At 33.4% G+C, this 25,526-nt stretch overlaps 1 long non-coding RNA gene across 1 annotated transcript; it reads left to right on the forward strand.

Annotated features, from left to right (window-relative positions):
• Window positions 1-469: 469 nt before the first annotated feature.
• On the forward strand, window positions 470-25,130 carry LOC111089389. Its single transcript, XR_002613669.1, has 6 exons — window positions 470-616; window positions 5,092-5,142; window positions 14,513-14,595; window positions 14,919-15,024; window positions 21,950-22,027; window positions 24,797-25,130. It is a non-coding gene; the product is annotated as an uncharacterized LOC111089389 (long non-coding RNA).
• Window positions 25,131-25,526: the final 396 nt, after the last annotated feature.

Genomic DNA, 25,526 nt, shown 5'->3' on the forward strand with positions numbered 1-25,526 from the left:
AAAATCAATTAACAAACGGAGACGTAACAATACCTTAACAATTTTTATCACAGTTACAATGTTTTATGTCATTAAAAGTTTTGACATATTCTGTTAGATAATGAGTGATTGAAAGAAATCAGATAATTGGGATTAACATTTACCAAAAATTAGGTAAAAGTCTTCAAAATTTGGAATGAAATACTTTTTAGTAACTTTACTAACCTAAAAATTACATTATTTCTAAATTGTACAACTTTATTGTTATATATCATATAATAAGTTTTTGCATGATAAAAGGTGGATAGTATTTTTAGAACTAATCTTTTTTTGGTTTTTATTTGAATTTAAGAAACTTTGTAAGTAATTCATTTTTCAACTCTTAAATTTATTAGAATTAAAATGTTTATAATACAAAGTTTTGAGTGAATTTTACCTGTTTTAGAGAGCAATAGATCCAGAAGTCAGTAGCGCTTATTTTTTATTGGATAATTTAATAGAACTGACATTTTGTTTCAGTTATTAAATGGTTTATTTCTGACAGAACAAGTTAACATGGCTCGGCCAAAATGAACATCAAGATCAGCTTTCATGTATTACCCATGATGAAGATCTGTATTTGTGGGAAAATGATGATGTAAGTTTTATCAAAATCTGGTACTTTATGTTAGATTGTTGCAACTGGCAAGAAGATATAATGTTAACACATTGGCTACTGACTGACCCACAGGTAGGTCAGATGTCTTTTTCTTTTCAGAATGTGCCACCAGAATCACTGATGGATCCCATATACATGGAAAAGTGAGGCTACCATCGTTTATTATTTTGGGATTGTGTAGCATACTATAACAGCTGATTAAGTATACATTTTTTTCTTGCAATAAATACAAAGAAAAATGGTTATTATTGTGTAAAATTTACAGAATTGAGTCTGTGATGGGCTTGCTATTCATTACACCAGCCTGCAAATTTAAACTTCATAAAAGTTGTTTTGGTTTTAACAATGGATTTTCTGTAATTCAGTTATGCAGATTTTGAAAATAATATTCATTTTATTTTATCATGTAAAGATTTTTTACAAATTGGGAAGAAAAAACTTACTTAGATCAAATTATAATTTTGTTTACCACAATGAACAATGTTTTATTATTATGTTTGTTAACAAAAATACAAACGAACTGAAGAAAAGGGAAGAACATTGGTGTCAAATGAATATACATCCTCATTCTTCCTGATTTTTTTTTGTGAAATCTGTGTCTTTTAGTCTCAAAACAACATGTTGAGGTCTTTCTTTTATGTATTGCATCTGGAGTATCTCATTTCAATGACCAGCAGTGATCAGCCAATAACATACATGGGACTTTTAAGTGTCCACATGTTATTTGTGTTTGACCTTATTAAGAAGAAGTTCGAGATTTTCGTACGTTTCCTTCAAGTGAACCAAATGAGCAATAGGAACAGATGCATATATGTTACCATTATGAAAGAGAACACCTTTTAGACTTCTTTTGGAGGAATTAATGAACAATTGGCACTCACTTGGTTCATAAACTGCAGCTCCTAGCATTGGTACGAATTCAGCAATATTGTTGCAATAAACCAGTGAACCTTTTTGCAAAAAGTATAATATAAACTCTTTCTCACAATTTCTGTTCCAGTAAAATTATGTTCCTAAAGAAAGTAAGTTCTTAGCCCAAAGTCTGGACCCCAAAATCTTTGAAGAATCCTTTGGAAGGCCCAAATCTCTCACTAAATCATTAAGTTCACCTTGTGTGAAAAGTTGTGGTTCCCCAGAAGTTTCAAGTTTAAAACAATCCCTATCATCATTGCTATTGACTTCAGAATCAGATGAAACTGTATCAAGAGTCTCCAGTGGAGTAAGTATAGGTATATCAGGTCCATGAGCAACAGGTTTTATAGCAGATTGAAAGTTTGGATAAGAAATTTCCTTTTTATTTTGAGTGTTGTAGCCTTGCACATTACATGAGCAAAAATAGCAGTCATCTCCATGGTTTATAGGCTCACTCCACTGGAATTCCAAAAAGCAAATACTTTTTCTTACCTTTAGTCGATTGTCTCAGCTCTTTGACACAAATGGTGCAGACTTTATGCGGAGCCCATGATTTGTCTTGGTCCCCAAGTTTTATTCCAAAATATGCGTAATATGTTTTTTTTGACAAATTACGTAATGTTTTGGCTTTTTTCTTTACTACAGATTTACCACAAATATAACAGAATATGTTTGGGTTATTAACACAACCTCTTGTTGTCATAGTGACAAATAAATAACGTCAAAGTGCACACACAAACAAATACTACCTAGAAATGACACATCATGTGACCTGTTAATTGTTTATATACTAGCAGTGTGTTTCTTGTAGGTTGTAGAACGATTGATAAGACTCGTGTCAGAATTGGTCTAGAGAAGTCTATAGCCAGTAGTTGTTAACATTTTAAGCATATCAAAATGTGACCCAAATCCAATGAAAATGTTTAATTTATGTAAAAATACACATAAGATTTTTGTGAAAAATCTGTATGTGATGGATAAAAATGGATATCATTTTCGGATTCAGCATACAGAAATTACTGTAGAACATGTAAAAATGTCAAGACAGTAAAATTATCGCAGGGCTGTGTTATCATAGTATATATTAGAAGTGGAACATTAATAGAGATGTGCTTTTCATTATTTCATCTTTGTTGGAATAAAAACAGTTATCAGGTAAGATAATCAAATATTTTCCTGTTTTAGTGTTTAACAATGGCCAATCTAAACAGTTTGTTATTAAATCATGAAATATAAATTTTTTTTCCCTTCCTGTTCTCTTACATACTGAGAAACATTTCCTTCTGATGCTTCTCATTAAAACATGACATTTTTCATGTGACTTTTATTTATAATGGCAGTTCATATATTAATATGCTACATATAAGTTTGTTATTTTATGGAACAGTGTATAAACACATTAAAGAAGGGTTACTATTTAAATTTGTTTCTACATCAGGATTTTATTTTTACATACAGAATAAAACTTTTCCCAGAAAATGAAAGAGTTAGTCATAAAATTCAAATAATGTGTTCATATAGTTTAGTGTTTTTTAGGGATATGATGCTATTTTGTTTTTCTTGTTTTAATAATGAAAAATATGTGTTTGATATACAAAGCAAATTGCTTTAAAAGAAATGACTAACATCTAAGCTAACTATTCTAGGAATTAAAGCTTTAAAACACTCAAGAACAAAAAAATTATCTTACATAGAGCAAGTAAAACTAACACTGTGGTAATTATGAATTACTTAAAATATGAAAATATTTAAGAAAGAGTGAAAGTCTTTATGGTAATCTGATTGATTCTTGGGAACAAAAACTTCAGTTTTTCTACTGAAAGAAAGGGAAAAAGGCTTCATTAGTGATATATTATTCATATTGAGACTTCATGACTCAACAGCCCTACAGTTTAATAAATTGCTAAAAACCCATAAAGCTATTTGCCCCTTCCATGATCCATTAGTTTCTACCTTTTCCATCTGTAATTTTATCCTAAGGGATCGGAATATAGCTATTACAAAAAGCTTTCATAACAATGTATGTTAGCTAGCAATAAAGCAAACAGGATTTTATATTGAGCACAAGTCAAAGAAGGTCATTGGTTTATGCTATGAGGTGCTAGTTAGTTCTCATTTGGAATAGTATTCAGTTTTGGCTATGTTATTTAAGAAGGTATGTTGTGTTGTTGGAGAGAATTGAATGGAAGAAGACCTACCAAGAAGTTTCTACATTTGGAAGAGTTATTGTATGAGCGATGGATGATATTTTAACATGCTTTGGGGTTTTTAAGATTGTTAGAAGCTTGGAATCCATAAATCCAGATAGCATTTTTCATAGAAATTCTACACTAAGACTAGAGGATACATGTTTAAGACATAGATCCAGTTAATTCAGTATTTATTTTCTAATTGGAGATTGGCTTTCAGGGAGGATGAATGCTTTATAGAGTTTAGGGGTCGAATAAAGGAAAAGGGGGTTTCTGTATGCTACTTGGATTATGGTGATAGTAAAAAATAGAATAACTTAGATAGGTCAAATGGTCCGTTGAAAATGAACATTTCTAGCCTGGAATGCAACTCTGTAACAACTAATTCTTCTGTCTTCATAAAACATCCCTCTTATCTTAATGAAAAACATGATGTTTTCTCAGTGATAATTAGCATGTACAAGTTTGACTGTATCCTTGCAGATGCTGTTATTGATGACTCCTGTAGTGTCTCTTAATTTTCTGACATCTAAAGAATTTCATTTTACCATTAAAGTGGTAAATTTTTGGTTTAAAGGAAAACATTTTGGTAGGATTGGTCTTCAGAGCTTTTTTGGTACTTGTATTTGACCTCAGTATGTGCTTGGTTAAATTTGATGATGGTTCTTGATCCAGTATTTCATTGTTTAATTTTAGCACTGGATTATGTCTAAATATTTTAAGGATTAAATTTATTGCCTTTCCTTGCTCCATTGTTTTCATGATTAAGTTTGAATACTTGGCTTTAAATGCAATTTTGTTTTTCTCCCAAATTGTTTGTTAAGCATGTTGATAAATTTTTGTGTATGTCATACACCATTTTTTAAACTTAAAAAACCAAATATTTATTCAAACCATTTTAACTAGAACTATACCCAGGAAATGAAACAAAATATTAGTTTTCAAGACTATTTAATGGGTTTGTGGTACCTTAATTATATTCCTAAGAAGTAAATTGGTGAAAAACTGTTATATTTGAGAACGAATTTGCAGTTGAAGTGGTAGATATTAGATTATAAAACAATTGAATTGTAACATAGTTCTTAGAATCTACAAGAATTTTCAGTATTGCCCTATTAACTAATATTATAGATAGCTTTTAATTCATTACAGCTTAGTGAATTTAGAAGAGAAAACTTAGTTTTTACCCCAGGTATAAAGTTTGATAATGTTCAAAAACTAAAGATGTGTTTATGAACTTGTTTAAAAAAATCTTTTAAAAGATCATGGTCATCTCTATTCACTATTCTAAACATATTCAGAATATTGAAAATGAAGTCAATTGAAATCTTTTAATTTCTTTATTTTCTCTAGGTCTCCCCCAAGTTCACTGTAAAAAGAGAACAGCTGAAATCTTCATTTCAGGTATAGCTCATGTCTAAGGTGTTATGTCTCATGTTGAAGTATCTCTTGATTAAGTATCTTTTATGTTAGGTAATTGTTTTTGTAAGATGTGATACGTAAACATTTTGTTTTGTTTTAAACATATTTTTCTATAGGAAGAATACTTGTTTTAGTTATCTATTTTGTATTTATTAAAGATGTGCAATGTGTAAGGGTGTTATTTATGTTAATCTTATGTTTTATAAGAGGGTTTTTATATGAAGTAACCATTGTGTAGGAAACTTGTGCAAAGTATGTGTTTGTACAAATGTTGTTTGTGTTACTATCCCTGTAAATCAGTAATTTAATCTGTTAAAGCTGCCATTTTCCCCACAGGGGTTGACTGATGGCCTCATCTGTTATGATGACTGTTTTATCTCAATTCCATACAGGGTTGATATGATTTTCTTATCTTGACATTACTAGTTCAGTTAAAAGTCACATGATGGATATGGTCATTTGTTTAATATGCATATAGATGTTGACAGATTTGATAAGAACAGAAGAATCGGCACATCAGCAGTTTTGAGCTCAATTTGTTAGGTCTTCCTAATTACCTTCATCCTTTATACAATAACATCTATGATTAATGAGCTGATAATCTTACACTTCATTGAGTTCTAATCTGAAATAAACTAATAACTAGATAGTACTAAGTAATCTGAATGAAACGTTTAATAATGTATCTAGCTTGAGCCAGTAGAAGAGACTGTACAATTGTTTTTTTACCATTTTATAATTGTTTGGAATGTATTTGAAGTTATACATGTATGAGTGTCATCTCTGAGTGTATGTACAATACATACCTTTCAGAAATGCTTGGTACTTAGATATCCTCAATCTAAAACAGCTTGTGTTTTATAACTTTTATCTTTCTTCAGCCCATAAAGATACTTCAAAAAACACTACCTAGCATAAGTACATGTACATTTTTCTTTTACTGCAAAACAGCATTCCAAAACATACTTACCTCTTCTCACACTACAGCTATTACTCGACTGCCAGGGTTTCTTACTTTGCCCATCTAAGCATTGGTCTGATTTTTTCTTGCTTTTTTCAGTCTTTTATACCCCACTTAATTGCCCTTGGTGATATTTGTTTTGTGACACTCTCCACCTACATCAACGTGCCCTTTATTCTGATACTGTATTTATGCACCTCATTCAGATAATGTTCTCAACAAAGCTTCCACTAACAGGTTTCTCTGTGTTACAATCGTTAGGAGATACTTTGAGCATTCCTTGTGTTACCTAGTTGAATTTCTAAAAACAAATAAAAAATTTGTTTGGCGAGCTGAATTCCTAAATATTATTTCTGGCACAGAGGCAAATCAGGTCTCTCCTATTCCACCTCTGATATCTAGCATTGCTCAACAATTGGGTGGGGGGTACTCTCGGTTGAGACTGTTAGTGATCTTATTCATAGTGAGATGAGACATATATATTTGGTTTGGTGGTGTTCCTCCAGGGGGTTCTGAGGGTGTTATTGAGGATGATCCTGGACATTTTAGAGAGAATTTAGATTTGTCTATTTGTATCCAGAATACATTCTCTCTATATCCAAGAGTTCTTCTGCATGGTCGGAACTCTGATAGCAGCAGCGGTGACTATTATATGCCTTTGTGTGATTTAGCCTACCACTGCAAGGGAGAAGCATATTCTGACTCTCAAAGAATACATATGCTCCTGTAAATTAGGGGTTCTAGAGCAGAGTTTGTAGTTAACCTGAATAGATCAATCTCCACTGGTGGGATAGTGATAAGTCTACGGACTTACAACTCTAAAATCCAACATGTGATTTTCCTAAAACTAAACTCCCAGAATCACCAAGTCCACTGATGACGAACTGGAACCATTTTATCATGCACATTGTTTCGATTGTCGACTTCTACATTCATCCCTGTTGTTGTTGACATCTCGACTTTTATCGGCTCATATAGAGAGTCATAGTTCCACCCTTAATCAAGGGTCCCTACCCCCTAATATCAGCCCCTCGGTCTATTTGTATCCAGAATACATTCTCTCCATATCCAAGAGTTCTTCTGCACAGTCGGAACTCTGATAGCAGCAGAGGTGACTATTATATGCCTTTGGGTCTGTGAGGGCTCGGCTCCGAGAATTTCTGGACGTGTGATACATCTTAACCATGGGCATTACAGGTCCTTGAGTTAGGATTAGTCATTCAGTTCACATCTTCATTATCCATTATCCACCCAACCTGTAGAATTTCTGTCTCCCACAGATCCCAGATCCTAGGAATTTGGAACTTAATTCTAGGGCTGTCAGAGTTTGTTTGCTCTGGGGGTAGAGAGAGAGTTGTGCCAGTTCTTCCGGGGTTTTATTCCCATTGGTTTTTTGGACCCAAGATGACAGGAGATCAGTGTTCAGTCATCAATTTTTCTTGTCTATATCAATTCCTAGATTCTCCAAGGTTCACAAGTGACTCATTCCTCACTGTGAGTTGGCTTTTTTTTTACTAGGATTGTGGATGTCCAAGTTCAATATAGTCTGCTCCTACCTGCCCATTGCCATAGTGGTGGCATCCTGCCAATATTGGAGTTTTTGTGCACAAGGGTCAGGTACTGCAGTTCAGAATTTTTACCTACAAACTAGCATCAGCCTCACATGGGTTCTGTAAAATCTTATGAATGTTTTCTTGTCACCTCCATTTCCTAGCCCTGTGTACACACCATTTCATGGACAACTGGCACCATCTCATCAATCGCTGAATGTCACACCCAGATTCTACTTTCAGAAACAACCAAGGCAGGCTTCATTATCAGAGCTGAGACATCTATTCTTGCTCCAACTCAATATGTTGTCAGTCTGGGTTTTTTTTCATCACATATCTCAGTTAAGCTTAGAAGACTCCCATCTGGCTCCATGCTATTGAACAGGAAGCCTTCTCCCACTGCATGGATGGTTCTTTCTCTTTTGGGAATGTGGACATCACTTGAATCCCTCATGTCTTTGGGATGAACACACAAGAGATCCCTTCAATGGTCTTTATGTGACCAATGAATCATAAACATTATTTCACTAGATTCCTCAGTTTCCTTATTCAGGATCATTCTCTTCTATCTCAAGGGGTTGTTAAATTGGGGCAATACTATTATATGGGTTTCTCTGCCACCACCTCGTCCAGAGATCCATCTCTTCATGAATGCCTTGCTTCAGGGATGGGGTAAATGTCTCAACACTGAGGAATTCCAGGGTCTACACAAGGATGATGAGGCTTGCCTACACAATGTTTTAGACTTTCTTGCTCTTCAAAAGGCAATGCCTCAAGGTTTGGGCTTATTAAGGGGAATGTCATCAGCTTCACTCTGACAATTCTATGGTGGTGTCTTGCATTTCCTGTCAAGGGGCATTTGGTCCAGGGCTCTTTGTTTTCGACCGTTGGATCTCCTTTTTTTGCTACCAGTCCTATTATATCACCCTACTAGCTGGCCATGTTACACAGGTGATGACTGGAATTGCAGATCAATTGTCTCGACCCAAACAGATTCTCCCAACAGAATAGATGTTGCATCATGAGGTTATCTGTGGGATTGGCTCTCATTTTGAAACACTGATGACTGGTGGGTTGGCCACTCATTGAAACATCCAACAAATTGGCAATTTGGTATCCAGTACATCACACTCGGGGTTTGGCAAAGGATACATGCCATCATGGTTGGACGGGATTACAACTCCAGGCCTTCCCTTCAATTTGTTTGTTACCTAAGGTACTAACTATGATTTATTCAAACCAATTGTTGTGTCCTGTTGATAGCACTTGATTGACATCTACACCCTGCTTTCTGCTTCTGCAGTAGCTTCAGGAGTGCCCACTTCCTCTTTGGCCATCTCTGTGGAGGCAGCCATGATTTGACATGGTACTCCTGGCTATCCAGAAGCTCAAGCTTTAGGCATAGATGTTATGCAGCCCTTCGCACAGAATCAGGGTTTAATTTCTAAGGTTGCCATGTATCTGGCTCAGTCTTTGCTTAATCCTGCGATGGACATTTATCAATGAAAAGGGCACACGTTTTGGCAATGATGTATTGAGAGGAGGTTATACCCACTTGAATCAGAAGTGCCAACCATAACTCGTTTTTTGACCTTGCTCTTTGGCTAGGGTTTTTCATCTTCCACAATCATCATGTATAAGGCAGCCTTATTGACTACCATTTGATACTCAAGACAAAAATTATTTGAGTCCCCAGTACTCTCCAGCTTCCTCAAGTCATTTTGGGCCCTTTGTCCCAAATGACCATTCCAGTTACCTAACTGATATATTAAGGTGGCATTACATGCCCTTTCTCAACACCCGTTTAAGACCTTAACATTATGTGATATGTATCACCTTTACCTGGAGGTTTATTTTTTGTTGCTTCTGACCTACATATGTTGCTGGTTAGAGTGGTTTGCATTGATTGTGCACAGGATGCTTTATCATTCTACCTATGTCCTCAGACTGGTTCTTCTTTCCTAAGACACTGTCAGCCAGGGAAAGGGATAAATCCTTTTCAATGATTCACCTGATCCCTATTTCTCACTTCTATGACTGATTAGATTTCAATCGTTTGTTATGTCCAGTATGGGTCTTGAAAGTTTTGTTGCCCACACTAATGCCTTTAGAGATGCTAGACAACAAATTTTTATTCATTGGGACCATTCAGTTTCCCAGGATTTACCCCTGGTTACATTGACGAGGTGGGTACAAAATTGATTCATATCACTTATTCTAGGCTCTCTTTGAAAGCGAGAAGACTTCTGCGAATCATGTCTAATCAGATTTGTCACATTTCTAAATCCTTAGCAGCCCCGTTGAATTGCTCACTGGAGGACATTATGCAGGCTGGTATGTGGATCTCCCCAATACCTTTATCTCGCATTATTTGCATTATCTGACAATTTCTTCATCTGAGGGTTTTCGACTACCCTCCTGTAGCTATCTTAACCACTTCTTCTAGATTATACATAGGGGTGAGCATTTTCATTGCTACACTTGTCTCTTCTTTACCTTTCAGGGTCCCTTACCTCATTTTCGCAGGATCCCACTCTGTGGTAAGTGTTGCCCAGATAGGTGTGCTTTTATCAAACCAATTCTGCACTAGCAACCACTAATTCAATATACTTTATTTAGTTTGCAACAGGCTCTGTAGAAATGAGGTGTTCCATAAGACCACCTGGAAGCTGACTGAATGGTATTACTCTACTCTACTGGACTGCCACTCATGGACTATCATGAATAAAGTATAAGGGGATCCTGCCAGTCCTTGGATTGAATAAATCAGTGCTGATGTGCTTTTGAAATTTAGGGAACTTGGTTCACCTATTGCACTGTTCCTCAGGACTCCCCAGATTCTACTAGTGGAGCTAGGGAGTTCTTATCACATCTGGTTTTCAGTCACTGGAATGGTGGACAGAGGCTTTTCCTCCAGAATGTTAGACTGAGAAGAAGGCGAGGTTGGGGACCTTCCTACCTGGGTCCCTCAATGTTTTTTTCTCAAATATTGGGAGGAGAGGCACCAGCTTATGTGGAAGCCTATTCATAATACTAGTTCAGATTTGGTGCTCAGCTATCGGATATGGTAGAACTTGGCCCTTCTTTTTGGTCAGTATTGGTTCAGTACATTACTTATGGAAGAGGATTCATTATCTCCTTGTAATTCCGAATGCTGAGTGGTCCCATCCTGGGTCCTTGGTTGAGCACAATTTTTTTCCACATCCTCCCCATAGTACCAGAGACAAGAAAAATTTACCTTGCCACTCTGTTGGAGAGATAAGATAAGTGTACATGATTCCAGACAGGGTGAGTTATATTTCCTCAGGTTGAGATGGCATACAAGATCTCGTCATTCTGAGCCTGGGGTGTTGCCTTTCAGACTTCTTCAGGTTGAGGAGAAGGTTTGTCCACTTCAGCGTTGCTTACCTTCTCATGATTCTGTTGGCTCGGAATGCATCACTCTATGGCTACAGGTTTGGATCCACTCATAAGTATATATATTTATATAACATTTGCGGTCCAATTGCCTTAGCCACCAACGTGGGATATAGGGAACATGGCCCTATAATTCCAGCCCCAAACAGTGGAACTTTGGCTATCTGGTTGGGGCCTGGCCAGTAGTGATGATAAATCATGTAGAATTCCACCTACAGTACATGAATTAAGTTCCAGGTGAAGAGCATACTTGTTCTTGATGTAGTGCAGTTCTCCCACTAGGGTGTCAATCTTCTATTGACACGCCCATGATCTATGCAGATGCTTTGTGTGGATAATACCCTCACTGGCCTCTCCACCCTATCAATGTGAGGTTCTAGCTGTAGTGTGAGGGGAGGTAAGTATGTTTTAAAAGTTAACATATTCTTAAGTCAAAAATGTATTTCCAATAATGCTTACCTCATCTCACACTCTCCCACTGTTCCTCCCCACTAAGAGTTGGTGTTAGAGACTGTGGATTAAGTTAGTCTTGAAAAAGTGGTAACATTATCTGAATGAGGGGCTTATTTACTGTACCAAGACAGAGGGTGCATTGACATAGGTGGAGAGTGTCACAAGACAAATAATGGCAATGGCAATTAAGTGGGGTATAAAAGACTTAAGCAAGCAAGAAAAAATTAGATCAATGCTTAGATGGGCAAAAGAAGAAACTCTGGCAGTCACGTAATAGCTGTAGTGAGAGAGATAAGTATTATTGGAAATGCATTTATGATTTAAGAAAATGTTAACTTTTAAATCACTTTTGAAGGCCCTTTTTTGTGTTTTATTTCAGATCATAAAAGTATTTCAAAACTTCTAGTGGCATAAATTCTTTTGGTTTTGTTGAAACTATAAAATGGCATTTTAAAGCAATTTTGGTGAACATTTTTATATGACAAAGAAATCAAGATTCCGCAAGATACATTTTTCTAGTACTTGCAGAGAATCTTTTTAAAAGGTTTTTCACAAATATTTGTATTTTAAATTAAATATTTAGAGAACTATTGAAACAGTATCAATTTCTAATTCACTGCAGTTGTTGAAAGATCTTGAAGAAAAGGTTTTAGTTCTTTATTGGCAGAGGTATTCTTGTCCAAGTATTATTGGAATATAATTAGAATAGGTATTACTTAGTTAACTCAGAATGCCAAATTACTATAGTAATAACTTAATTATCTTTCATTTGTAAAAACACTAGTTGAGTTTTAAGAATTAAAAGTACATTAGAATTTTTTTATCTTGAATATGATCGGAAATATTAATATACCAATTTCAAAAAAGGTACATGACCAGAAGATTTAGGAAAAGAAGTCAACTTATAATCCAAAAAAATGTTTTGATTGTTGACAGTCCTTATATGGATGTTAGAATGCCATCTATCCTTGATTTACCAAGTAAAGTCCACCTCATTTTGCATTCACACCTTATTTTAGATGGCGTATTTTCTGGAGTTAGAATCCCTCAGTTTTGTCTTGGGGAACTTTATTTGGCACCCTTTGTTCATGCAGTACTTTTCTGGAGAGTTCCTTGTCTTGAGGTCCCTTCTTGGTGTCATCCTCTCCCCTCTCAAGAGGCCTGCCATCATGGAACTCAGTGATCACTTTGTCCCCTTGTGGACTCACTTTGTAGGAAACCCTTAGGTCATTCAAATTTTCTCTCGGTAACTTTCATTGTCTATCAAGGCACATACCCATCTGTTTCCATTCCATTTCTGAGAGCTTTTACATAAAGAATGCACTTGTTTGGTCTTCATTTTCACTACTGAATGAACATTTGACATCTCATAGCCCTGTCTTAAAAGGCATCATCATCTTTCTCAGGAGTCTGCTCATTTGTGTTGGTTATTCGGGCTCCTAAGTCGTTACTGACACTTATTCTGTATCCGATTCATATGGAAGTCTTTATTACTTTATTTGCTGGCTGGACTCAATCTTATCCTTTACATTATTGAGCTAGGAGCTTTTGGTTTCCAAGGCTCTCATGTCTCATTTTCTTCCTACACATTAGATTTGTTCTGTGTCTTTTAGGAAGTCTCTCTTCTCTCAAGTCTTTTCTTCCCCTGGACATGTCCTTTTCTGTACTCTTCAGTGGATTCTGACAGATTAGTAGAATATGCTCTGTGATCCACTGTTTTATCTTTTTAACTATTACTATTTTGTTGGCTTTAACATTTCCTCATGATATTAAGCATCAACCTTCCTTCCTCTGGCTTGGACTTACACATATTCATAGATGTCTCTTTAGTTAGGTGGGTTGTAGTACTGGTTACCTTCACATTTTCAGTTTTTGGTTTCCTGTGGACTGGGCTTTTCATATCCATGGCCTTGAGGTATTGGCAGTTCAATAAGTCTACCAACATCCTTGGTTACCTGTATGTAGACATTCTGTTTTGATATATCTCAACAACTCCAATATTGTATCTTTCATCAACTGATAGGAAGTTACATGCTCGTGGGGCTTCTGTTTTCTTGCTCTCAAGCCCCACTTTTGGGGTTACAAGAACACCCAGTTGTTGGTCTTTCATTTTCTGGGAGTTTTTAATTTAGTGGTGGATCAGATGTCTCACACAAATCAAATCCTCCCAATGAAGTAGTCTTTACATCTTTTGGTGTTTCTGTGAATTTGTTTCCCTCTTTATGAATCCACTTATTGATGCATCTGTGACCCTTCTCCTCCATTTCAAGCTTCCACCTTTTTGGTCTCCAGTCTCAGGATCTCATCTATTTAATTTTTTATCTTCACATGTCCCTTCACCATTTTCTCAATGTGCGATTTTAGCTATCTGTTCTGTGGAGAGGTGAATAATTAACGTTTTCATTACCTTTTCATGTGTTCAGATAGATATTCACCTCTCCACAGAACCTCCCACTCTTCCAGTGTGTGTGTCTCTTGCCATGTCAAGAATGAACTTTTGGTATTCACAAAATGCTAATGGGTATACTGTGTTTGAAGGATATGTTGATCTTTTATTAGTAGAGGGCGAAAGTGTAATGCTGATTGCATCGTAGACTGATCATAGACTGACACAGTACAAGTTATTACTTGTAGAAGTTCGAATTTCATTCAAAGGCTTGCCGCATGCGCAAAAATATTTCAGTAGCAGAACTGGGTATTAGCTATCTGTTCTGTAGAGAGGTATCTGTTTGAAACTCATTTTCAGGTAGAGCAAATTTTAACATTACTGAAAAATTAATAAGAAGGTTACAAAGTTCTATTAGCACTATGATTTAATGTTGGATTTTTTTCCTTAGTCAGTAGTTAAATGAAGATAAAAATGCCCTCAAAACAAAATGTTTTAGAATTAGGTTATTTTTTTTACTGTTACAATATATTCTTTATAATGCTAATACCACTTTAGTGAGGCTGCTTTTTTATCATTATACAGGACACTCAGCATGTTGATTATTTAGTGGAAACTTTTCCTGACAACCAACCAAACTCTGTCCAGTTGCTCACAGGAACAGCTAGGTAATATTATCAAAACAGACGGTGAATATCTATAACACTGTTCTTTCTGATTGTTTTATTTCCATAAGTAGTTAATATGGAATTCTAAGCAGACATTATCAAATTTCTCTAAATAATCTAGATAACATGTTTTTATAAGTAATAGGTAAAGTTGCTATCACATTTCAGTTATACCAGCTTGTTGCAAGAGAACTTTTTAATGAAAACTCAGTTGCAAGCTTGTATGAAACAAATTGACTTAAATAAAAAATAAAGTTGAAAATTGAAACATAAACACAAATTCTCTGAAAATAAGTTTAAATTTATTTTTAAATATTTCACAGTGGTCAATGTTTGTTGTGGACTGTCAGCAAGGAGAAGAACACATTGTTTTCTATATTGAATGGTGGTCACCAAGGGATAATTCGAGCTGCTCAGTTGATTGAAGAGGTATAGTAGTCTAAATATTCAGTTGCTCTCATAAAACAGTTTTTGTTTTAGATTACTATAGTTATTTGCAGTTTTCAAAAACTGCTTCAAGTAATTTTTGATAGGTTGAAATTAAGAATGTAGTTTTGAAATGTAATGGGCCCAATACTTTTTTTTTTTGACAAGTATAATTGTAACCTGATATGATAGTTTATTACTCACCAAAGACATATAGCTATATTGCATCACATTGGAACTTCCTAAATAAGAAATTACTCAGACAACAGAACCAGACTACATTTCTATTATGATTGTCTCTTAGGCTAATCTAGTCCATATTGACAGTTGCTTTACCTTTAAAGAGGAATTGTTTTCACCAAATGAAAGGTACATATACAACATGTACAGTAATTTTAATTTACTTATGTATCAAATTGGAGAAAACATTCACAATGTTAATTGTTTGTTTTGTATGAGGTTTACTAATGATGTTAAATATTCGTTTTGTATGAGATTTAATGATGATATTCAATGTTTGTTTTACATGAAGTTTACTGATGACGTTAAATATTCGTTTTTCATGAAGTTTACTGATGATGTTAAATGTTTGTTTTACATGAAGTTTACTGATTATGTTAAATGTTTGTTGTATATGAAGTTTACTGTTGACATAAAATATTCTGTATGAAGTTTACTAATGATGTATTTTTATTATTCTTGACCAATATAAAATTAAATGAGATTCGTTTATAAAAGTATGAACTAATTTTTTACATAATTTCACTAAAACTAGTACATATGAAAGATAAATACTGTTAGTCTAGTGTGTGGCATAGCTACATTAAAAATAGCTTTTTGACCATTAGTATGTGTAAAAATAATAATGAATAACTTAAATAAAAAATTAACAACAGTATTTTCACTGTTAAAGTATTTACTTAACACTTCGTAAGGAAAGACTTAAACAGTTAAGCACTGAGATTGAAAAATGTGATGAAATTAGTAAGATTATATAAATTTAAATTATTAGTTAAAAGGAATGATTCTTAACAAAGATTATCTGAAGTACTTTTGTCTCAACAAATTATACCATTGTTTCAATATATCTAATAAAATTTGACATACAGTTCATGCACTGATATTTTTCCTTGCTGTTTTCACATATTTTAAGAACATAATTCACCTCTTACTAAGTTACATTGTTCCTGTTGAGTAAATTCTGCATTTTTGTAATTATCATTCTCCAGAATTCTTTACTAATAATGTTGTCTATCTTATCATAGATAGATATACTTCTAGGCTTCATTCAAATTGTTAAATGCTCAGTGTTACTCACTTCATCAGAAGTATCTATGAAATTGTTGATTCTTTCATCATACTTGTTACCTTGGCTGTAGTTTAGATACATAGTAGATAAGAACAGTAGGAATCTCAATAATATATTCTTGTCTGTCACTAATAAGATGACAAGGTATTTGGCTTCACCTTCACACAGCAAAACAAGATTTTTAACAGAGATGGGGCTGTTTATCAGATGCAACCTGTAAGATTCTAAACAAACGAGATCATATGAGAATCACTAGTAGTAAGGTCATTTGTATGCATCTAATTGACAGTAGGCTGTGTCTTCTTTTTTGCCCATCATTTCTTGAAATAGTTAGTAAAAAGTGTATAAGCTCATATGGATTTCTTCATGGTGAACAGAATGAAAAGGTGGCTTTTTAGAATATCAGTCCTAGTGCAGTTAAGTAAGAGCCAATTTCTCTACATCTGATTACTGCGTGTAAGGCCATAAAGCTTGCACTCTTTTCTTGACACTACTGTGTACACTAGTTACTTTGAACATCTTTGATTTTGTAATATGTTATTTTTAATCCTTGTAATGTTCATCAAGATAATGTTGTCCATCCTTTCAAGAAATCACTACATCAAGAATATAGACATTAATATATGTGACTAAAGTCGCATCAAGCTTTACAATCCTTCTCACTGTAAAATTGTAGACACTTGGTTCTTTAATAATTTCGTTTAAATGACTCTGGTATTTGGAAAGTTTGTTTTTATATACTCATGTCTAATGATTGTGACGTGATGAATGTCATAGCAGCAATTACTAAAAACTTGCAAGTCCTTCCAAAAACTAGTAATCCATATGAATATGGGGCATTAAATATGGTTGTATACTTATAGCTATCAGAATGTGGCAGATTGTGGAGAGGAAATGTGTTGACATCTTTTTAATATTCTTCTATAAATAGCATTATAGTTGTGTGCTCTAGTTCAATTTTTTCTAAAATTAAAGTGTAAAGCACTGCTTGTTAGTTTATTAATATACTTTGTTAATACTAGAGCATTTGGAAGTTTATCATTTTTCCTTTGAAGATATTTAAGTCTTTTTCCCAAAAACGTTTTCTTAAAACTTTATGATGCTAAATATGTCTTGGGTGTTTTAACAATAACGTGCATCATCAGACAGGTGATGAAAATTTTTTACTACCAGTCCTAATAATCATATCAATGTATAAAACTTGTTAATTAGGAAAAATTTGATTGGGCTTCAGCGGTAATTAATGGATCTTGTAAGTCTTCTTTGAGTTTGGTGAGACAAGATAAGAGGAGGATTACGTAAACTTGAGAAATGTAAGCCTAAGTAGGTAGTAAATACAACATATAGTTGTTTCCTAGGAATATATTGTTGATGCTGAAGAGGGATTGAGTTATACTTTTCACTTTCTGCCTCTTCTCATTGATTTTGCATTAAGTATAATTGGAATTAATCTTTAAGTGCTGTGTAATGAATACTTAATACTTAACATTAAGTCTATTCCTGCCTTTAAATGAAACTAAGGGAGTCACATAATCACCAAAGAAAAAGCATCAGTGTATCTCTTCTGTCTTTACTCCATATCGAAATTCATTTTTTGGACTCATCAGTTATCATATTGAAGAGAGTACAAGAGCATGGGTTACATTGTACTCACCTCTTCATCATAATATTATTGGAAGTTTAGTTGATCCAAGGTCAGTGTTCTTGGTAGTACTTTAATATTCCAAAACCCTTGTTTTTAAAATTGAAACATTTCATTGCTATCTTGATATGATTAAGTGAAATTGAATCAAAAGCTCTTTCCAAATTCACCATTATCATATAAATTCCTTTGGTTTTGGAACTTGCTTTCGTTATCATATTATCAAGTGGTGTTGTGATTATAGCTATTGGGTTGAAAGATAAGAAAGCCTTCTGGGTGAAACTTAAGATGGCTGATTTTTTTAACTATTGGTGTTACATCAAATTTTATAGATCCATAATTGGTAGCTGTACTTAAGAATAATTTCCTCTTGATTAAAACAATTCAAAATTTCTTCATTCCTGAAGAAAGATTTCTAATCTTCAGAAAACAGTTAAACAGAAGACAAATTACTTCAATAAAACAGTTTATGTGCATAACAGAAATGGGGACTTGTTGGAGAGGAGGTGCATCATCTTTTTTTTTAACCTTACCATGAGTAATTTTGAGTTCAGCCACTTGCATTGAAGATTCATTAAATAAAGTAGTGAATGGCTCATCATTTGGTCCTGAAATGGAGTACACAGTATTGCACAGGTATTTGTTAGTAAAGTATCTTAGTAAGCTGATTGAAGAATTTCTGTTAATGCTCATACCTCATTTTTTCTGTGGAATTTCTGCAATTTTGCAAAATTTATTCTAATATAGGACTTTCTGTTACATCTCCTGATTTCTTTAATGCAGTTCTCTATAAGAACCCTTCACTTTGTATCATTCTCATGCAGAATGACAAGATCACCAGAGATTACATTAAGAATTTTGTTGATGACAGAAGAAACATTAGATTAGATTGGAGATAATCCTAACAAAATCCTATTAACTTTCCAAGTTAATTTTTGGCACTTGGCTAAACAATTTATCAAAGGTCTTGGAATACTATGGGGATTCTTACCAACCTTGTTACACAAGGATGGAATGAACAAATCTTCGTAATGAGAAGAGTGATCAAAATTAAAGAGGCTAATAATAAAATTTTCCTTTGAAATGGAAGGAGAAGAAAACTTAAGCTGAGCTTTAAGTACATTGTGTATTGCTGGAATTGTAATGATCTTAGACAAAGTACGCTAACTATAGAAATATGGTCCAGTCTTGTCTTTATTTTCTGGCTCTTTCAATCTACCTGCTGCTTGTGTACACATCTTTCCTTTTTAATTATTCACCAACAGTTGACCCCAGTTGACTGTCAAGTACAATTTATTTTCTTTTATTTAAACACAATTTATTTATTTCACTTATAACTTCACAACCACCAATGTGATAGTCTACAATTTGTGCTAATATATGAATCTTACACCTTTTCCAGTAAATAGTGTTCATTCTTGTTTCAACTTTACACCAAGTCTTGTATCTTTCATTCCATGTATATAAAAGTAAATACATTGCATCTTCTGCATACTAGGTCAGCAAGTCTCTAATTATTGGCAAGATCAGGTAATTGTGTGCTAACTTAGTCCTTGGCAGGGGTGTAAAGGTAACGAAGTCACTTACTTGAGTAACTTTTTTCAGTATCTACTTTTTAAAAAGTATTTATATTTTCAAATACTTTTACTCTAACTTAAGTAATTTTTAAGAGAATTTATTTGTAATTTTACTCCACTACCTTTCATTTTATACATTTGGTTACTATTCTCAAAACTCAGATTTGTGACAAGTAGTCAAAATGCAATGCATGCACAGGAATTCTGAAACCACAGCATAGCTTTGGAAAGAGGGACCTAGAGGCATATCTGGCATGCTCTGTTAATGGCATGGAGATTTTTAAGTCTTTCTCCACCCTACCTGACATAGCCATACGTTTGAACATGGTACTCCCTGCCTCTGCTGCCTGCGAGCGTCTCCTCAGCTGTGCTGGGCAGATGTTCAGCCCTGTACATGCAAGGCTTGACTGTGGCAATTGTGAAAATCGGTTGCTTCTCAAATTGAAGGAGAATGTTTTTGCATAATATAGTTGGTTGAATTCATATGCTTGTTTTTTAATTCCTTATATAGTTTATTCTGAAACAGTAAGATATGTACAATATTCATTATTGGCATTACTGTTGTAATAAATTCATGCACAGTTGCCTGCATGAGTTGGCTGAAACTCTGAGTATAGTTGTGAACACCATAGTAATCAATTATATACCACAAATGTGTTCAAGATGACCAAAAGAATGACAAATTGTACATCACTGGTAATTTACATAGTTTGGTAAATATTTTTCATACAGGGTTTTGTTTCTAGACCTCATGGTCCGCAACATACATGTAAGGTTTGAGAGAACTGCAGATGAGTGTACTTTTTACTTTTGTTACATGAGTACTTATTCAGTAGATACTTTTTTACTGTAACTTAAGTAAATTTCAGGATGGATACTTTTACTTGTACTTGAATAACTTTTTGACAAAGTACTTTTTACTTTTACTTGAACTTGAATAACATATTTGAATACTTTTTACACCCCCGATCCTTGGAATCCCACACTTGAACTTAGCATAGCATAGACTCCACAGATTACCAGAAGGCATCTTGTTTGAATGTATCCCAGTTAGCAAAAAGTATTATATACTAATGTTTTGCAGCTTGTGGAAAAGGATTCCAGTTACAAATTGTGCAACATTCAAGCTTGTGGATCAAGTGCCTTATGTGGCATTCTTCATATCGTTTTACACCTACCATGACTTATCAGTCTGCATCACCCACTTCACTCTTTACACTTAAACTCTGCTTTCCTGTTTCCATCTGAAATATATGGATTTAGAACTGGTTTTCCTCTGCCATATAACAGTTTTTGTAATCTTCACATCATATAGTTGGAGATAGTCAAATCCTCCCCACTGTTGAAGAATTAAGTCGGTTAGGACACAGCCTGACACATGTTAGGCTTGATAAACCTGCTCAATTTATTTTCTCTCATTTTTATGCAAAACTTTGTGCCCAGTTTTCCCAGTAGCATATATGTTGCTTTTTGTTGCTTATGCTCTTATAGATTCTGATGACAGTTTAATAAGGTAGTAGACATCAAAATGTTATTATTTTTTAAATTTCATATTTATTTAATTTGTTTGTGCAAACAAATGACCCTAGGTGAAAGTGGTAAGTATATTTGTATAGTAAGTCTTCAACACTATTCGAGAACCTTCTTCAGATTAATTGATTAATAACTATGTTTTAATATTTAAACAACATTAAAACCTTACAATTTGTGCTGTTATACGATAAATGGAATCTTAATGACACAGATATAAAACAATGAACCTGTACAATTATACCTATTAAAAAATATATATATATAAAAGTTGCACATTTTATAGCAAATTAAATTCTATGTACGTGTACATTTTTTCTGTACAACTATTAAGTGCCATGATCTGCTGATGATTTGTTATTTCATTCAAAATCATCTGAGGTTAATTGTTATTAGTAAAAACTGTGTAATATCGAAAAAGTTGATAAATAATATTATTAAATTTGATAAGAACTGTGTTTCTGCAGGTTTATCTATCTTCATCAGGGGTAGAGGTGTTGCAATTTATGTCAAAAAACATGGAAAGTAGAACACTTATGTTTTCTTGAATTGGATGATTAACCTTAAGATATTATTCAGTACGTCAATGGAATTTATTGTTGTGCTTGGTTAAAATTGAATTGATTGTATACTCTCACACAGTCAGTTAATAGGAGGTATCAGATAAGGCTGAAAGCTCACTAGAAAAGTAGTGAAAATCATGTATTTCTGTTTTAAGTTGCATTTAGCATTTATCATTAACCTTTTTATATATGAGATTCTGTTCTTGTAAGGGGCTGAAGAGATTTTTTATATATACATATGTTTACTATAAAAAAATTACTGAATTAAAATTACACTTCTAACTCTTAGTATTTTATGTTATTGTAGAGTCAAACAATTTTAACTGGAGCAGAAGATGGCAAGATTTGCATATGGATAAAAGAAACCTCTTCTGAAAACTTCAAGGTAACTTATAATTATAATTATATTGAAATAAGATAAGGTAAGTCACATTTTATGTTCTGTGAAAGAAATTGTTTGATTTGAAGCTACCATGATTTTAAAAGTTAGAGCTGTTCAACAAATAGATCAACATTCTTTTGAATTTGTTAACCTAGTGATCTTCAAGATGTTGAAAATTATAATGATTTGAAAGTAATATCTCATTGCAAGTGAAAGGATGTTGAATATTTGGCACTGAAATTATTCAAGATAATTTCTCGCCTGCGATACAGAATGCTGACTTCACTTTTTTTTTATGGCAAGTTATGGTTATAGTTCTAGGCAAATAGTAGGTTTGATAACTTTAATAGACTGCAACTGCCTGTTGAAAGAAAAGGAGATGACATTTTGGCTTTTGGACCTGAAAAAGGCCTCAGTATAGAAGTAAAAAATGTTGTCTCCTTTTCTTTCAACAGGCAGTTGCAGCCCATTAAAGTTTTCAAAACTGTTATGTCTACTCTGCCGAAAGTTCTACTGAAACAAGAAAATAGTTTTCTTAAGAATATGCATACAAATTAAATATATGTACACATTTGTGTCTCAAATTAACTTTAATAAAATGTAAGTACCTTGATGTCTTTTACTAACTTATTTTCTTTTTCACACAACAAAATATGTTAGAATCCTTCCTATCCACTAGAATAAAAGGTATATACTTATGATTTCATTAAGTTGTAGCATTTTAAAAAAGAAGACTCAAGTTTCTTAAGAAAAGTTGTCATTAAGAAGTAAAAATTGACAGTTTTTGAAGAAAAATTGTAAAGTGATGTTTTTAATGAGTGAATGTTGTAATGTGTTAATGTCAAAACTAAGTGATAGTAAATACTGCTGTATAGTTTTTCATGGTACTCTATAAATGTAGTGGTATTAACGAGTGAATGATGTAATGTGTTAAATGTCAAGTTTTAATGAAATTAAGTGCTACTAAGTAGTTTTTCAAGGTCCTTTGTAAATGTAATATTGTTAATGAGTGAATATTGTAATATGTTATGTCAAGATCTAGTGACATTAAATACAAGAGTGGGGATTTAGTGACAAATTGTATGCTGATGTTAAGTTGAAATTTGAAATGAGAAGTTCTTTCTACCAACAGAGTTCTTAAATAAGTTAGTTATTAGTAGTTTTATTATGAGCTCCCTGCCTGTAGAACTATGAACAAACTGTGTATTATTAGACTGTTAAAAGAGATGATATTCTTCCTAGCTATAGAACTATAAACAAGCTGGGTATTATTAAACTGTTAAAGAAACCAGCTGAGTATTACCTGTTAACGAAGCAGAAATTGTATAAAGGATAATATTTCCATTTTTTCTTTTGTTATTAAATCCCTAATGACCTCAACAGGGGCTAATTGCATACCCTACTTTGTGGTATATAGTAATTGCTTCTTTAAACTGATTAAGTACTTATGTATTGAAATCCAAACCCAAAAGACAATAGAAAAGTAAAAATGTGCCCTTATTCAAGGGTTTTTTTTATCCTCCTTTTTGGACAAAAATTCTAAAACAAGATAGCCCATGTACACTTTTAGACTCTTTCCATTTACCATACTAAAAATGACAATAATCAAACCAGCCAACTCTGGGTAATAAATGCTAATGTACAGACATATACATACATAATGGATCATCTTTATAGTAAGATGATATTCTCCATAACTATAAAACTATAAGCAAGGTGGGTATTATTAGACTGTTAAATAAATTATTTTCTCCCTATCTATAGACTTATGAACAAACTGTATATTATTAGGTATTAGCTGGAGTATCCATCTGTTGGACAGGTGAAATAAAAATTAATTTGTAACAAAGAATAGGAAATTGTGCTTTTATTTTTTTTCTTAACATAATAAACATTAAAAGTGCAATAAAAATTCATAAAGGTGCCAATATTGAAAAGAAAGACATACTGCTTTCAAGAGTTCTAACTATAGTGGTTACATAGTTCATTCTAATGAACACTGGTAGTTTTTCCAAAACTAGATATATGTTAAGTTTGGTGCTGATTGATCAAGAAATGTGGAAATCAATAAGGAACTGATATATATATATATACACACACACACACGCGCGCGCCACACACACACACACACACACACACACACACACACACACACACACACACACACATTGACATTTATTTACATAGATTAAAGAAATTAAATTTTTCTTAGCTGTAGAACTCTAAGTAAGCTGGGTATTAGTAGACTGTTAAAGGAAATGACTTACCCTCCCCCCACCCCTCCTCTACAGAACTATAAGCAAGCTGTGCATTATTAGACTGTTAAAGAAATCATAAACAAACTGGGTATTATTAAACTGTTAAAAGAAATTATATTCTCTGTAGCTATAGAACAATAAAGAAGCTGTGTACTGTTAAAGAAATATTTTCCCTATCTTTAGAACTTTGAACAAGATGTGTATTATTAGACTGTTAAAACAGATGTAGCAGTTGATTAATATTAGGTTTTATACTGTTAGTTTTATTTACCAATTTACCTATACATAGGTTATTTTTTTTATTAGGTTCCAGAGACTACATTCTCCCTATCTATTAAATTGTAAACAAGTTCGAGTTAGGTTGATTATGAGATAACTAGTTTATTTGTGAGATGATATACCTTCAGCATTTTACAACACAAAAAATTTACATTTTTCTAGCATTGTTTATAATCCAAAGATAATTTACATTTCTATTTTGAAAACTAGAAAACTTTATGTTTTTTTATTACAGGCTCTGTCTGGAGTCAAAGAAAAGCTCTCCCAGTACAGGATACAGCCTTACTAAAGAAAAAAAAAAGGCTTAATGGTTGAAGCCATGTGACATTGCAGATCTTAAATGTTTGTGTCTATGGTGCACGATGAGACTTGAAACCAACATTTTTGCTGAATTTATTAAAGAAAAAGACTGTATTTCAATCTCATCAGAAATAATGTTTGAAGTTTGATATGCATATGACAACTCTGATACGCTCTATGGATTACAGAATATTCATGTATATTAATGAGAAATCACTCCTATGGGTTGGTCATGTTTAGTTTAGCATAAATGATTTTCTTAAACTCTATCTCAATGATTGAACATTTTCATTTACAATTTTCTAAAGTTCACATTAACCTAGTGATTATTTATGTTTTAATAGGACAAATAGGAAGGCAACGAAAAAGTTTTTTCTTATCAATTTTAGTTTCTTTATCTAGAAATTAGATTTTTTTTAATGTGGAGAGCTTTTCATCCAAAAATTTCAGTGCAATGAAGCTGGGGATATTTCTTGGTAGACCATTAAGAAGAATATAATCAATGATTTAATGTTGACGAAAACTCGCTGGTTTTCAGATACACCTCAAAATCAACAGTTGTTTTCATAATAGACGGATACAGTCTATTTAACTACGTGAATTCTCCAAAAGTTACATTTGCCTTAATAAATCGTTTTACAATAAAAGTATAGAATGTGCAGTTG

The sequence above is a fragment of the Limulus polyphemus genome, unplaced genomic scaffold (genome assembly GCF_000517525.1).
Source record: "Limulus polyphemus unplaced genomic scaffold, Limulus_polyphemus-2.1.2 Scaffold6103, whole genome shotgun sequence".
Taxonomy (NCBI): Eukaryota; Metazoa; Arthropoda; class Merostomata; order Xiphosura; family Limulidae; genus Limulus; species Limulus polyphemus.